Here is a 13136-nt window from a genome sequence, read left to right as displayed (position 1 = left end):
CAAGTCGCCCATCAGTTTCTTGGCCTCAACAGGACTAAACCCTTGAAGGACCATCCCTGCCTGAACATGCACGTTTAACACGTGTCTGAGTTGCAGATATCTATGGAACTGGGTCCTAGCAAGTGAAAACCGCTGCTGAAGTTCCTGGAAGGACCGTATTTGGGAACCCACCCAGATATCACCCAGCAGCAAAATGCCAATAAGGTCCCATTTATGGAACCCCCTCTAGTGCTGAGACCTCCCCCAGCCACGACCCATGCCACAGCGGTGCCTGCTGATTGAGACAGCGCCATCACCTGGTCACCATCAGCGCTGCCCTCCACCCTGTCAATACCACCCTCGTCACCTCCGGGACCATACGCGGCAAGGGGTCACCATACAGCATCCTGAACAGACCGGGAAAGCCCATCGTTAAAAGCTCTAATTGGTATGCAGGATCTGACCAACCCCCACCCAACCAGTCATTAACCACCAGTAGGTGCATCGCAAGGTAATAAAGATAGAGGTTGGCCATCCCGAGACCACCCTTGTACACATCTCCCTGACAGGTGCGAAACGCCAGCCAGGGGTGGGAACTATGCCATAAGAATTGCCATGCAGCAGCTTCCATTTCCTTGAACCATCCTCTAGGGACGTGGTTGGGGAAGTTCTGGAGCAGATAGAGGAACTGGGGAAGCACCATCATTTTATACAGTGCTATCCGTCCCAGGACATTGAGGGACAGAGACCGCCATCTCTGGAGGTCCCCCTTGACTCTCCGGGTAAGTGGCAAGATATTAAGTGACCATGCCAGCTCAGGTAGCAGCGCTATATTCACCCCCCAGGTACCGGAAGCTATTGCGACAGATAGGAATGGCACTCTGCCAATCATAACAGTCCCTTGTGGGGCATAGCGGAACCAACATTGATTTACTGGGGTTAATTATCAAACCTGAGGCCTCAGCAAACAGCCCCAGCAGTTGCATCACCCTAGGTCCACTGCTGGCCTGATTGGCCAGAAACAAGAGTACATCATCTGCGTATAACACAATGCTGTCCTCCCTCCCAGTAGGCCACGACCAACTGTCAATAAAGGGATCTTCCCTCATGAGCTTCGCAAGCAACTCCATCACCAATGCGAATAGGAGCAGGGACAGGGGACATCCTGACTGGTTCCCCGGCGGATAAGAAATTGGTCCAACACTGCCCCATTTACCTGCACCCGGGCTGTTGGATTAGAGTAGAGGAGTCTCACTAGTGCTCGGAATGGAGGGCCAAACCCAGCGCTTGGGAGCACCCACTGAAGGTAGGACCAGTCTACTGTGTTGAACACCTTTTCGAAGTCCAAGAGGAGGAGCTCCAGGGGAGGCGTTAAAAGGGCCTGGTTAGCCAGCGCCAAGTGCAGTCGTCTAATACAATGCCTGGTACTTCTAGCTGGCATAAAGCCGCACTGGTCGGGGTGGATCAACAAGGACAACACTCTCTTCAATCTTTTGGCTAAAACCGTGGACAGTATCTTAATTTTGGTATTCAGGGGTGAGACGGGGCGATACGCAGAACAGTGTCGTGAGGAGAGTGCTAGTCTTGGGAATCACCACTATGGTGGCCTGATCTAGGTCCGGGGGAAAAACACCCGTCTTTTCGGCCTCCTGAAACATGGCGAGCAGCTGGGGAGCTAGGATCTCGTGAAACTTATTGTAAAGCTCCACCGGGAAACAATCGGGGCCCAGGGTTTTGCCCGCAGCCAGCTCCGATATAGCAGTCCCAACTTCTTTGAGTCCAATGGGTTTGTCTAGTCCTGTCTTTCCACCATCGAGATCTTTGGAAAGAACACCTCCTCCTACAAGGGGGTCTCGCTCTCCACTTGGGGCCTGGGCCGCTCTTCGTAGAGTCTCGTGTAGTAGGTGGCAAAACTCTGTGCTATTTCGTACGGCATCGGGAGATGGTTCCTGAGTCATCAACAACTTCCGGAACAATTGTTTGCTATCAGTCGAGTTGCAAGCCAATGCAAGAGCTTGCCATTCTTATCCCCCCACCAGTACATGCAGGCCGCAGAGGCTCGCCACATGTGGTTTGCTGTTTTGAGAGTAACATGCCTAATCTCCTCCCTAACTAAGGCTAGCTGTCTTGTGACAGATGCATGCATGGAGATGCTGAGTTGGCCCTCCAGAGGTAATGCCCTGGCCTTGAGCGCCGACACCTTTTGGTTACACGAGCGCTCCCGCACATGAAGGAGATGTTTGGCATGCCCCCTAAGGCTGGCTTTGCATGCAGCCCAGACTGTACCCGGGGACCGTACAGACCCAAGATTATAAGTAAAGTATTCGTGTAGTCACTATCCTGCAGGTACCAGGCATTAAGTCGCCACACCGGACGCTGGACAACATCAATATCATCCAGCCGAACAAGGAGTGGCGCGTGGTCCGAGACCCCGTGGGAGAGTATCTCAACCCCGTGACTCTAGGTACATCGAGGGCTGGTACAAGAAAGAGGTGAGTGTGATGTACCGCTGACGTGTGGGTATATTGTCGCGTTTGGGGGTGCTATACCCGCCACACATCGCAGAGGCCGAGGCCCTCCACCCATCGGTGCAGTCAGGTTGTCCTGGTAGCTCGGCTCAGAGACAAAGACCCGGTGATGTCCATCTCTGGGTTCATAACAGAGTTGAAGTCCCCCCCCCCAGTATGGTTAAACCCGGGGGAAGCCCCGCCACTACGTCCCTGAGGACCATGAGAAAGCGCTTCAGCGCTCCCGGAGGAGCATAGACACTTAGGAACCGGGAGGCGGCTACCACCATGGGTAATGAACGATGCAACAGGACAGCCACACCCCTAGAGCCTCTGGAGAATCCCGCATGATAAATCCTGTCATACCCTCCTCGCATAAGCATTGGGCACTGGGTACCAAGTAAGTGAGTCTCCCGGAGTTGGACTATGGATGGAGCAAAGCGGCGGAGGGTACTAAAAACCACAGATCGCTTAATTTTATCTAGGAGCCCATTAACATTCCAGGAGAGCACCCATTTAGATGGCTCTGGCATGTGTGAGGAATCAGTAGTGTTGTGTGCAGTGTGTCTGTCCGAAAGCCCCACTGTGACCAACTAACAGAAAACAAGATAGCATAACACATACTCAACCTCAAAACACTGTTCATGAACAGTACCGCAAGTCCCCCCAACTGCCCCCACCCCATACTTCCAAGCCAGAAGCATCTGTTGCCCAAAACTTCAAAAACAGAATGTCAGTAGTAGGTGTGAAGAGGTGGACCCCTCCATAGAGTCGGAGTTCTGCAATGCGGTCATCTGCCGCTCCGCGCCCAGTGCCAGGGAGGGAGCTCTCGTCCAGGCCCTCCTCCAAGTGTGCGGGGTCCGTGAAAGTCATTCTCAGGAGAGCGAGGCAGTCTGGCTAAGGAGATCCTCCTCCACAGTCGATGCAAGTCTCTTCTCCCCCGGGCCGTCTGGCGTGCTCCTGCCCCCCATGGGACTCGGGCTCAATTGACCATCCTCTGCCAACACACCATGTGGGCCACTCCTTTTCCACCAGCGGGACTGGGTTCGCCTGTGCCCTCCCCTTGATCCCGGGGAGCCAATGGGGCCGGACACCAGAGGGTCGCCCCCAGACCGGGGGGGGGGGCCTCTGAGCCACCCGATGCTCCTCAGTAAGCCAGTCCCACACCGACTCCGGCAAGTCAAAAAAGAAGGATTTCCCTTCCATGAGGACCTTGAGGCACGCGGGAAATAGGAGCATATAGGTCAGTTGCATTGCCCAAAGCTTTTGCTTGACTCCTTCGTAGGAGCAGCGCCTGGCCTGCACCTCGCGGGTGTAATATTAGGATCTTGTGGTTGTCCCAGCGAAGGTCTTGCCTACCTAAGAATGACGCCCTGGTCTTTGAAGTTGAGAAATCTCGTAATCATCGGCCGCCTGGGGCCGCCCGGCGGGGGCCGAGGCACCAGAGCCCTATGGGCAGGTTCAATGGCAAACCAGGGGGAGAGCTGCTGCTCAAGGACCCACGATCTGATCCAGCGCTTCAGGAAGTCGATCACTTGACTCGCTTCTGCTCCCTCCGGGAACCCTACAAAGCACAGGTTATTATGCCTGGAGCAATTCTCGGCGTCCTCCGCCCTATGGTGAAGCTCACCCGTGCGAGTCTGCAGCTGGGCGACTTTGGCCTTGCGGTCCGCAATCTCATCCTCTGCATGGGAGACCCGGTCTTCGACCCCTTTAATGCGACCTACCGCTGTCCGCAGATCCTGTCGCAGCAGGCCCACATCCACTCTCACTTCACCGACCCTAGTCTCAACTGCCAGCTGAGAGGATTGAATGGCCTGAAGGATCGTATTCACCCCTTCCGCAGAGGTAGCCTTCGGGTCGTCCGCCCCACAAGAGGCTGCGTGCTAGGCGAATTGATCAATACGGTGCTGCGACGCCCGCAGCTGCTTACTTGATTTGTCTTTCTCCATATCACCCACCTGGGTCCGGGGCGTCGCAGACGCAACCGGGACTTCGTCCAAGGACCCAGGTGCCAGAAGGCAAGCAGGAGGCTCACAGCACCAGCACTCAGATCGCCCCAGGGCCAAACTCCAGCGGGCAAGTGGGGGGGCAGCAAAACCTCTTCAGAATCCCCAACTACTCAGGCCCGCCAGGGCAGTGGCACACGCTTGTGTAATGCCACCAACTCGGGTCTCACCGGCCGCCAGTGGAACTCCCTCTCTGTCGCCTTCTGCCCCCCACTTCTCTCCCCCACTTCTCTCCTCGGGGCTGGCCGCCCCACCACAGGCAGCGCCACACTTCAGGGACCTGCACACACCGGCTGCCGGCCTCTGCACCTCAGGTCTCCTCTAGGCCGTTGTGCTCTCCATGTGGCCTCAACATAGGTGGGGGGTCGACTGGCTCCCCACCCCACAAAGTCTGCTGAAACTCCCCTTTGGGTGCGCAGAGCCACCTGTCTATTGTGCACCCCGGGCTAGCCACGGCCCCAGCCAGGCCCGATCGATCACAGCACCGACGCCAGTGGGCCACAAGCCTCGGCACCACCAGCTGTTCAGGCTCCCAGTTACCGGGCAGGATCAACCTCCACTCCTCCCGGCCCGGTCTTCCCTGCCACAGAAATCAGGCCGCACCATGGAGCACCGGCTTCACAGCAAATGCGGTGCGGGGGCTGCCCAGGCCTCTCTCGCTGCCGCTGATAACTGGCCCCGTACCCCCGGCCGCAGCAGGGGCTTTAAGTTGCAGCTCACAGGGAACAGGGCACCTCCCGCCATCTTCATCGTCATCGCGCAGCAGTTATCAGGCGGCGCTTCACTCCCGGATCGCGGCCACAGTGTGCAGCTCTGGGAGGCCGCAGCGGACACAACCAACGGCCCGCCCAACGGAGCAGGCCTCTGGCACCGGCTCCATGCGACGGAGGTCGCTCACTGGGCTCCGTCGCAGATGTGCAGCAAGCCCGGGCCCCAACACCGCCTCAATAGACTCTCAAGCAGGCAGGGGGCGAGTGAGGACAAAATGTGTGCAGGGCCGGCAGGGCTTATCGTGGCGGATGACTGAGGGGTCCAGAGCACTTTTAGAGTGCCACCGCCATCTTGATGCCCAAAGCCATGCCCCATGTCCTGCCTTTTACTTACATGGCACCCTGCCCTATGGGCTACATAGGCCTTCTTTAGGGGTGACATATGTAAGAAAATGTGAATTTGGGGCTTGGCAAGAAGTTTTAAATGGCAAGTCGGGTGGCAGTGAGACTGCACACAAAGGCTCTGCAGTGGCAGGCCTGAGACATGTCTACAGCGCTACCTAGGTGGGTGGCACAATCAGTGCTGCATGCCCACTGGTAGCATTTAAATTACAGGCCCTGGGTATATGGTAACCACTTTACAGGACACTTATAGGTAAATTAATTATGACAATTGTGGATACACCAATGTTACCATATTTTAGGGGAGAAGCAGATGCACTTTAGCACTGGCTAGCAGTGGTAAAGTGGTCAGAGTCCTTAGGCCAACAACAAGATACAGCAACAAAACAGGAGGTAAAAGCAAAAAGTCTGGGGTAAACCCAACCCAAGGATACCAGGTTTAACAAGCATGATCTGGCAACTGGCTGTAATCCCCCTCCTTTCAAGCACAGACATACCTCCACTTTGCAAGAGATAGTTTTGAATTTTTTGAACAAATGAATTAGATTTCTTTCTTTCATTTCCTCATTCCTAAAATATCCCACAATTCAGTGCAAGGCTTTTTCAAATACAATTCTCCATGTGAAACAAAATCTCTCTCTTAAATGTTCCAAAATACTGACGCATATACCTAAACTATAGATTAGCTACCCAACACTTTTTCTTTTGAAAAATCAAGCAGACCGCCACATATTTGACTTTTTCTTTATTCTTTTTCTTTTAGTTTTTTTCCTCTGAATATGGTGCCCCGCATACCTTTGTGCCATATATGACTACTCAGTTCGAATAAGCCTGTGAATATGGTACCCTGTGTAACTTGGTGCCATATGTGACTACCCAGTTTGCATAAGAGGATGAGCCATCCCTGTTTTTTAACTACAACATTTTCCTGAGGTCATCTGTGTATCTGTGTGCATTAAAATACTGTGTTTCTGTGTGACAAGAGAATATGCTGAAGTGCATCAATCTGGATTTGAAAGAGGGATTTTTGAAATGAAGAGGTATCTTTGAAAGCCGTCGCCTTAACCAGAAAAAAATGTTCCATATAGTTAACATTTTACTTGCACACCTGTCTGTATCTCTGGGCGCGGGCTTTATAACAACCTGTTGCCACAGGGATCAATGAAGTGGTCCAATTTGGTCCAATTATAAATTCACAAAAATACTAGTTCTACCCCTAAAAGAATGCTGTTCTACTAAAGATAGTGAAAACCACTGGTCTTCACTATACCCACTTTGTTATCAAAACCAATATTTATGAAAGGTGAACAAAATCTAAACCTTCTCATTACAAACAGTGCCCATTGGTAGCTATATTTTGAAAATAAAACATATTTTCAAGTCAACTATCCCAAAATAATCATGTATTATATAAATTACATAATGGGTAAAATGTTTCATATGGTCTTATCCTACCACCTTAGGACTTTGGTGACATTTACAAACAACTCAACCTTTGGCTTTGTGGTTTATGATGTCACTAGAACCTCTCAATGCCAATACTGGATCATATCCCAGAGACAACCATTTTGTATCCTGTGAAAAAGTGGATTGATGGTTGGGGTGGTTGTGGGAACTCACCAAGTAATAATGTACTATCCTGTATCAGGTGCAGTTAGGTTTCTGTAAATCAAACCTTAGCTCAGTTTTGGGTAACTGTGGCACAGAACAGTCCGGCTTAGCTCAAAGAAAAACTATTTTAACGCAAAACAAAACAAAACAAAACAGTCAATAACAAAGTCCTTGTGTATCACTGAAATTTACTCCAAAATCTTTTCACTCTTAGAAGGAGCTTATCATCAGGTTCCTCTGCAGATTGAGTCCAGTTTTGGGTTCAACGTCGACAGCAGGCAAAATTCAGTGGTCTAGTGAGAAGCTTGTTTCTTGACGGTATTCAAGACTACCTACGAACCGGCAAGTAGCAGAAGTCTATAAGCCTTGGACTCTGTGGCTAAAGAAACATTATCTTTTGGTTTAGTCTCCCAAGTTGCAGTTTTGTGGAGGGAAAGAGTACACGCTAGCACCGGCCAAGGGCCCATGACCAGGGAGGCACCTCTTAGGGGCTAGGGCTTGATCTCCCAGGCTACATCAGAGGGGTACAGGGCAAGTCCAGGGGCAATTTGTCAGCCAGGCACTGAAAAGGTGAAGGGCTTCCTACTCTTACATCACTTCCTGTGTGGTTGACACTAAATCTCACAATGCATCTGTCTGCACAAATCCAAGATTTTAGGAAGCGTCTTCCCTAGGTCAGAGCTATGGGCACACCCTTGAGGTGTGTCCAGTATAATGAGCCACTCCGCCTCAGAAACGGGTTCTGCAATGGGTTGTCCCACTGGAAGACATGCCAGCCTGTCTACCTAAAAGAGCGGGCAAGCTGAGGTGTGACTTGTATCTGCCTATCAAAGCCGGTAGCCTCTTTGAAACTGGGCAAACTTTGGCCACAGCCCTCTTTCCATCCTGCCAAGAGGAACTCACACCTCTTTCCTCCATCAGGCCTTTTATTCCCCTTTCCTGAAAGCCATTCAGACACCTTGCAGGAGGGCAACAGGCTGTCTCAAGTGACAACTGCTGTAGTGAATCAGAAACAACTACTAGAACTTTGGAAGAAGTAAGTGGTGACTTTTTCAAATCACCTTTCTATTAATTAAAAGCGACTTTAAATTTGATTTCCACATTAATTTGAATTTAATGTAACAATTAATTTGATACCATGGAGCACTATATTTTGTGGTCCTTTATGGAAGTTAGCACTTAGAGCAGTGGTCTTCAACCGTTTTGAGGCCGCGGCCCCCTAGTAGAAAAGAAAAATCACCCCCCCCTTGGAATTTTTCACAGTTAATTAAATAAATGGGCAATGTTTAAATATGTATAGATGTATTTAGACATTGCAGTTAAGTTATGTTACTGTTTTAAAAAATGCAATCAAATACATTATACCAAACATACTGTTCTGGTCAGGCAGGCCTTACTAACATGTAAAAGTGTCCACAGTGTGATTATTAGGTGTGGGATGGGGGTTTTGAAGAGTATTTGGAGTCTTTTCCTTTTTGACACATACTCCCAGCTTGGATATAAATGACACGACATATTAGCAATGACCCATTACATAACAATTTACTGCAGCTCATTTTTTTCAGCTTAAACAAAGCCCTGTTATTAGCATGATGCTTATTTTGGCCAGAGCCTGGGGCCCCTCTCCCTGGGATCATTTGAGACCCCCGTAGGAGGGCCCACCCCTCAGTTTGAAGACCCCTGACTTAGAGTTTGGGTTAGTGTAACCCCATATTAGCCAATTGGATTACCAGCCTTGCTAGTGAAAATTACAATTACGAGTTTTCACTTTCAGGACATGTAAAATGTAAAAGATAACTGTCCTTCTTTTAATATTTGGCACCCTGCCTTGTGGCCTACTAAGGCCCTCCCTATGGCTGGCATATAAATATAAAAAAATCAAGTTTTGACTTGGCATTTTGGCATGTCGGGTTGGCAGTTTAAAGGCTGCCCGACTAGTTTGCAGTGGCAGACGTAGGTACGTTCTCACTTAGTCACTGCAGTAGTGGCACAATGAGTGCTGCAGTCTACAAGTGACATTTAGCTGGGTACACTTTTTACTTTATAGTGGGGACTTATAAGTAAGCTAAATATACCAATCAGGTATTGGCCAAATCCTTTAAAGGGTCATAGCACATGCACTTGGGCCTGGTCAGCAGGGCTCAGTAAAAAAATAAAAAACAGCAGCATCATTCTAAAAATGTTGCGGTTGATCATGCAAAAAATAATCTTTTCTTCATGTCTCTCTATTTCATTGGTACTAAAAGTATGGCGTAGGGGCTGCATGCAGCCCTCCTGACCTTTACATGTGGTCTCTAGTCAACAGCAGCACTGGGCTACTCTTTATTCAACTCCGCCCTAACAATAAAAGATGTTAAATAAAGAGGAAAGCATTTATTTATTGGTTAGTTGGTGTTAAAGAAAAGAAGTAACTAGGAAGTCCTGCACCCCGTAACTTTATTAATTTTTATGGTTCAACTCTCTTTATTTGTATTTCAAATACAATGAAAAAGCAATGGCGAACACCAGTTGCTTGTTAGCAGTGTGACATGCATAAACAAACATAAGAACTCAGGATAATACCCGGGCTCCCCCTCTCTGAACCCCCACACTCGCAAAATGATAGTGGAAATGTAGTGTGATATACATTTTAGCTAGCAGTTTTGCTGTGACTGGGGTCTCTCAGTAAAGAATCTATTGCTAAGTCAGTTAGGCGCAGAAGACGGAGGTACTTGGGACATATTTGGTGGAAAGGTGAGTTATGAAAGGGCGCCAAAGTTCACCATATGAGTCGAATATGTATATGCTTCCATTCCTCGATACTCACCTTAAAGCCAATCCTGCCTTAGCACCCCCAGCCATCACCCCGCTGGCATCAATGTGGCCCTCAGTCACATCACAGACCAAACCTTTGACCCCATGGAAAACGTTTGTGAGTACCCATGCTTTATTTGCTAATTATTGTAAGAATACAAAAATGTGTTTCCTGTTGAACGCTGTATCAACATTGCAACAAGCCTCCCGTTTAATATGCATGAGGCAATATTTGCACATTTGTGGTTAAGGCTGAAACACACTTCATAGGAAAGCCTATTGTTGCTTTGTAAATAAGTGTTCTCATTTGACCAGTTTTTGCAAATTTGGGGTAAAAAGTACAAAATTCAGGGTTTCATCCTGCCAAATATGACACAGATATTTAATGAGGAAAAGTAATATGAGAGTCTCAAATAATGTATTTTTTGATTTGACATGGAAATCCTAAAAAGCAACTTTAGCCACGAAAAAAATAAAACACAGCTAAATGAAAGTAAACCAAATTCGTCTGGCACATCTTGCTTGGCTCCACTTGATGAATTTTGTTGGTTTAAGGATCCCAGCAAGTTACATTTTCTGATGGTTGTGCATAGTAGGATCGTTCAACTAACTACATGGCTTCTTTTTTTATTTTTATATTTTCTCTCTGTTTACCAACATTAATGCAAATATATCTAGGAGTGGTGCTGTAGCATTTTCATTCTTCGTAGGAATGAAGGCTAACCAAGGTCAACTGATCTTTGGACCCTGCTTAGGATGTGGTAGAACCATACAACACAATTTCAATATCAACCAATTAATTTACACAGTATGGCCAATTTGGCCATACAAGGAAAACTCTAGTCAGGAATCAAGTTCAGGGAGTTTATTACAAACTTAAATTCATAGTTATGCAGGCAGTTCGCAAGATAAAGTTATAAAGATACAGTATAACCAAGAGTTGCCCAGGGCGGTGAAACAAATTTAGGCGCACTAATATTAGGAGACAAGGCACTCTACAAGACCCTACAAAACATCAATAAAATAATTTGATGCACTGAAAATAAATGTTGCTCAGTTTTAATAATCATCAAGGCAATTCAAATAATCAAAGTTCAGTTTAGCAGGGCACAAGGAAACCCTACAGTAAGCCAATCAGGGAAAAACATGTGTGGGATGGAACACATGCGGGCAAAGCCAAAAAGAAGAAAAAAGGACAAAAATAATTTGTAAAAGGGTAATCTCAAACAAAAGGTTATTAACTAGAGTGAGCAAAACGTTGGTGAAAAGGGTAAGGGTCAGCAAGTCAGAATCTTCTCAAGAGTCTTCTGTGAGGGTTAGGAAGAAAACTCTCTAAGTCTCAACAAGGCATTTTAAAGGGGTAAAAGAGGAAGATACCCCTCCAAGGGGCTCTGCATTTAGGATACAGGAAAAGGGGCTCAGCTTCTAATCTTCAGGAATCTTGAATTGTATCTAAAGTCCAGCTGTTCATCGATATATCAAAGTTCAAATGACAATCTGATTCATCAAGAAAACAGTTCATTTGACATTGAAGGGGAATTTTTAAATTGCTAGTCCACAGTCCAGGATGTTCTACATCCAAGGTTAAATACTTACAACTCTCTATGTATAAAACAATAGATGCCTACTACCGAACCAGTCTTCTCTTGGGAACAAAATCTGAAAGAAAGTTCATGTTAACAGAATAACTTGACATTTTCTACAGCGTCACAATAAACAGGGCATAGTAGGCCTCACGAAGGCTAATATAAGTGAGTTAATATAGCACATTAATACATTCTAATAGAAATATTTAATATGCTAGCTATAAATTAGTCATTTATAATCCTTCATTAGCATTCATTTTACAGAAACTTTAAATGAAATATTTTTGTTAATACATTTCAATCAATATAACGTGGAACTGCGTTTCTCTATTTTTGCACATATATGTAAAGCATTAATCATTAGAAATTCAATACTGTTTCAATGTACACTATTAATTTAGAGTCTAAATTGTAATGTAATGTCAGTTACATACTTTAAACATTTAATTAAACTTCAATACCACCTATGTCTCTAAAAAAAAAAGATCAAGCAAATGCACATTTAAAATGACTTCTCAGTGCATTGCTCTACAATCAAACTATTTGTACAAAATTGTCACGTACAGATGACTTTTGTGACATGAGGGACAGCACTAGAGTTTCCGCTATATCACAGACATTCAGTAGCCTTGTCTCCCTGAGAATCCCCTCCCACCTTATCCCATGGTAATTTTTTCCCTCTCCAATACCAACTCTTTGGCCTTCTGTAAAGGCAAGAGAGGGTTCTGTATGAGACCAAGGGCGTAGATCAGAGAAATTGAAAGGTCTTTTTTAACATTATTGTTACTGGGGCAGCTCATTACAAGCTCTAAGGGCTGGCAGGGATGTTTCTGCCCGCACCTTTCCCAGGATTAGAGGGTATTGTCCATACTTTTTGCTCACCTTTCTCGCCTTATCTGAGTACAACTAGGGTTTCCCTCTTACTTCACAAAGGGTGAGGTGTACTTGGTGACTCCTGTGCATTGGGACCATGGTGCCCCATTGATCTCCCCCCCAAGTCTGGTCCAAGAATGTAGTGGATTGTGCCATTTAAACAAAAAAATGCTCCAAACACAGGTCTAGCTGGCCAGTGTCCTGTTTACAACTGAAAAAAGACGAGGGAGGACCAGGGCAGCTGGTCTGTTGCCCTATTCACAGATGTAAACAGGAAATCTAGACAGCTGTCATCTTTCCTGGCCTTCTTTGGTCTGCAAAATGCTGCTGTCCTAGGAGAACTAGGGCTGAGGTCAATTGACTTTGTCCTCCTATATCATTTTTACCTTTGTTTTTAGGCACAAAAATCATCCCCGCCACTGTTGGGTGAGGCAGTGAGGCAAGCCTGGACACCCTTCCTCAAAGTGGACAGGTTACTGCATGGTGGCAATGATGCTCATTAACGCTGGGGATATTGAAGTTCAATGTTGCCGTCATTGAGTTTTATTATTTCTCATCATTACTTATGTTCCTTGTTTCGTGGGCTATGGATGCTCTTCATGGCCTACATCAAGTGTCATTACTTCTTTGCGACATTGAGTTTCATCACTGCACTGGGCAAATACT

The sequence above is a fragment of the Pleurodeles waltl genome, chromosome 12 (genome assembly GCF_031143425.1).
Source record: "Pleurodeles waltl isolate 20211129_DDA chromosome 12, aPleWal1.hap1.20221129, whole genome shotgun sequence".
NCBI classification, from domain to species: domain Eukaryota; kingdom Metazoa; phylum Chordata; class Amphibia; order Caudata; family Salamandridae; genus Pleurodeles; species Pleurodeles waltl.
Note: the sequence above shows the minus strand (reverse complement) of the source record.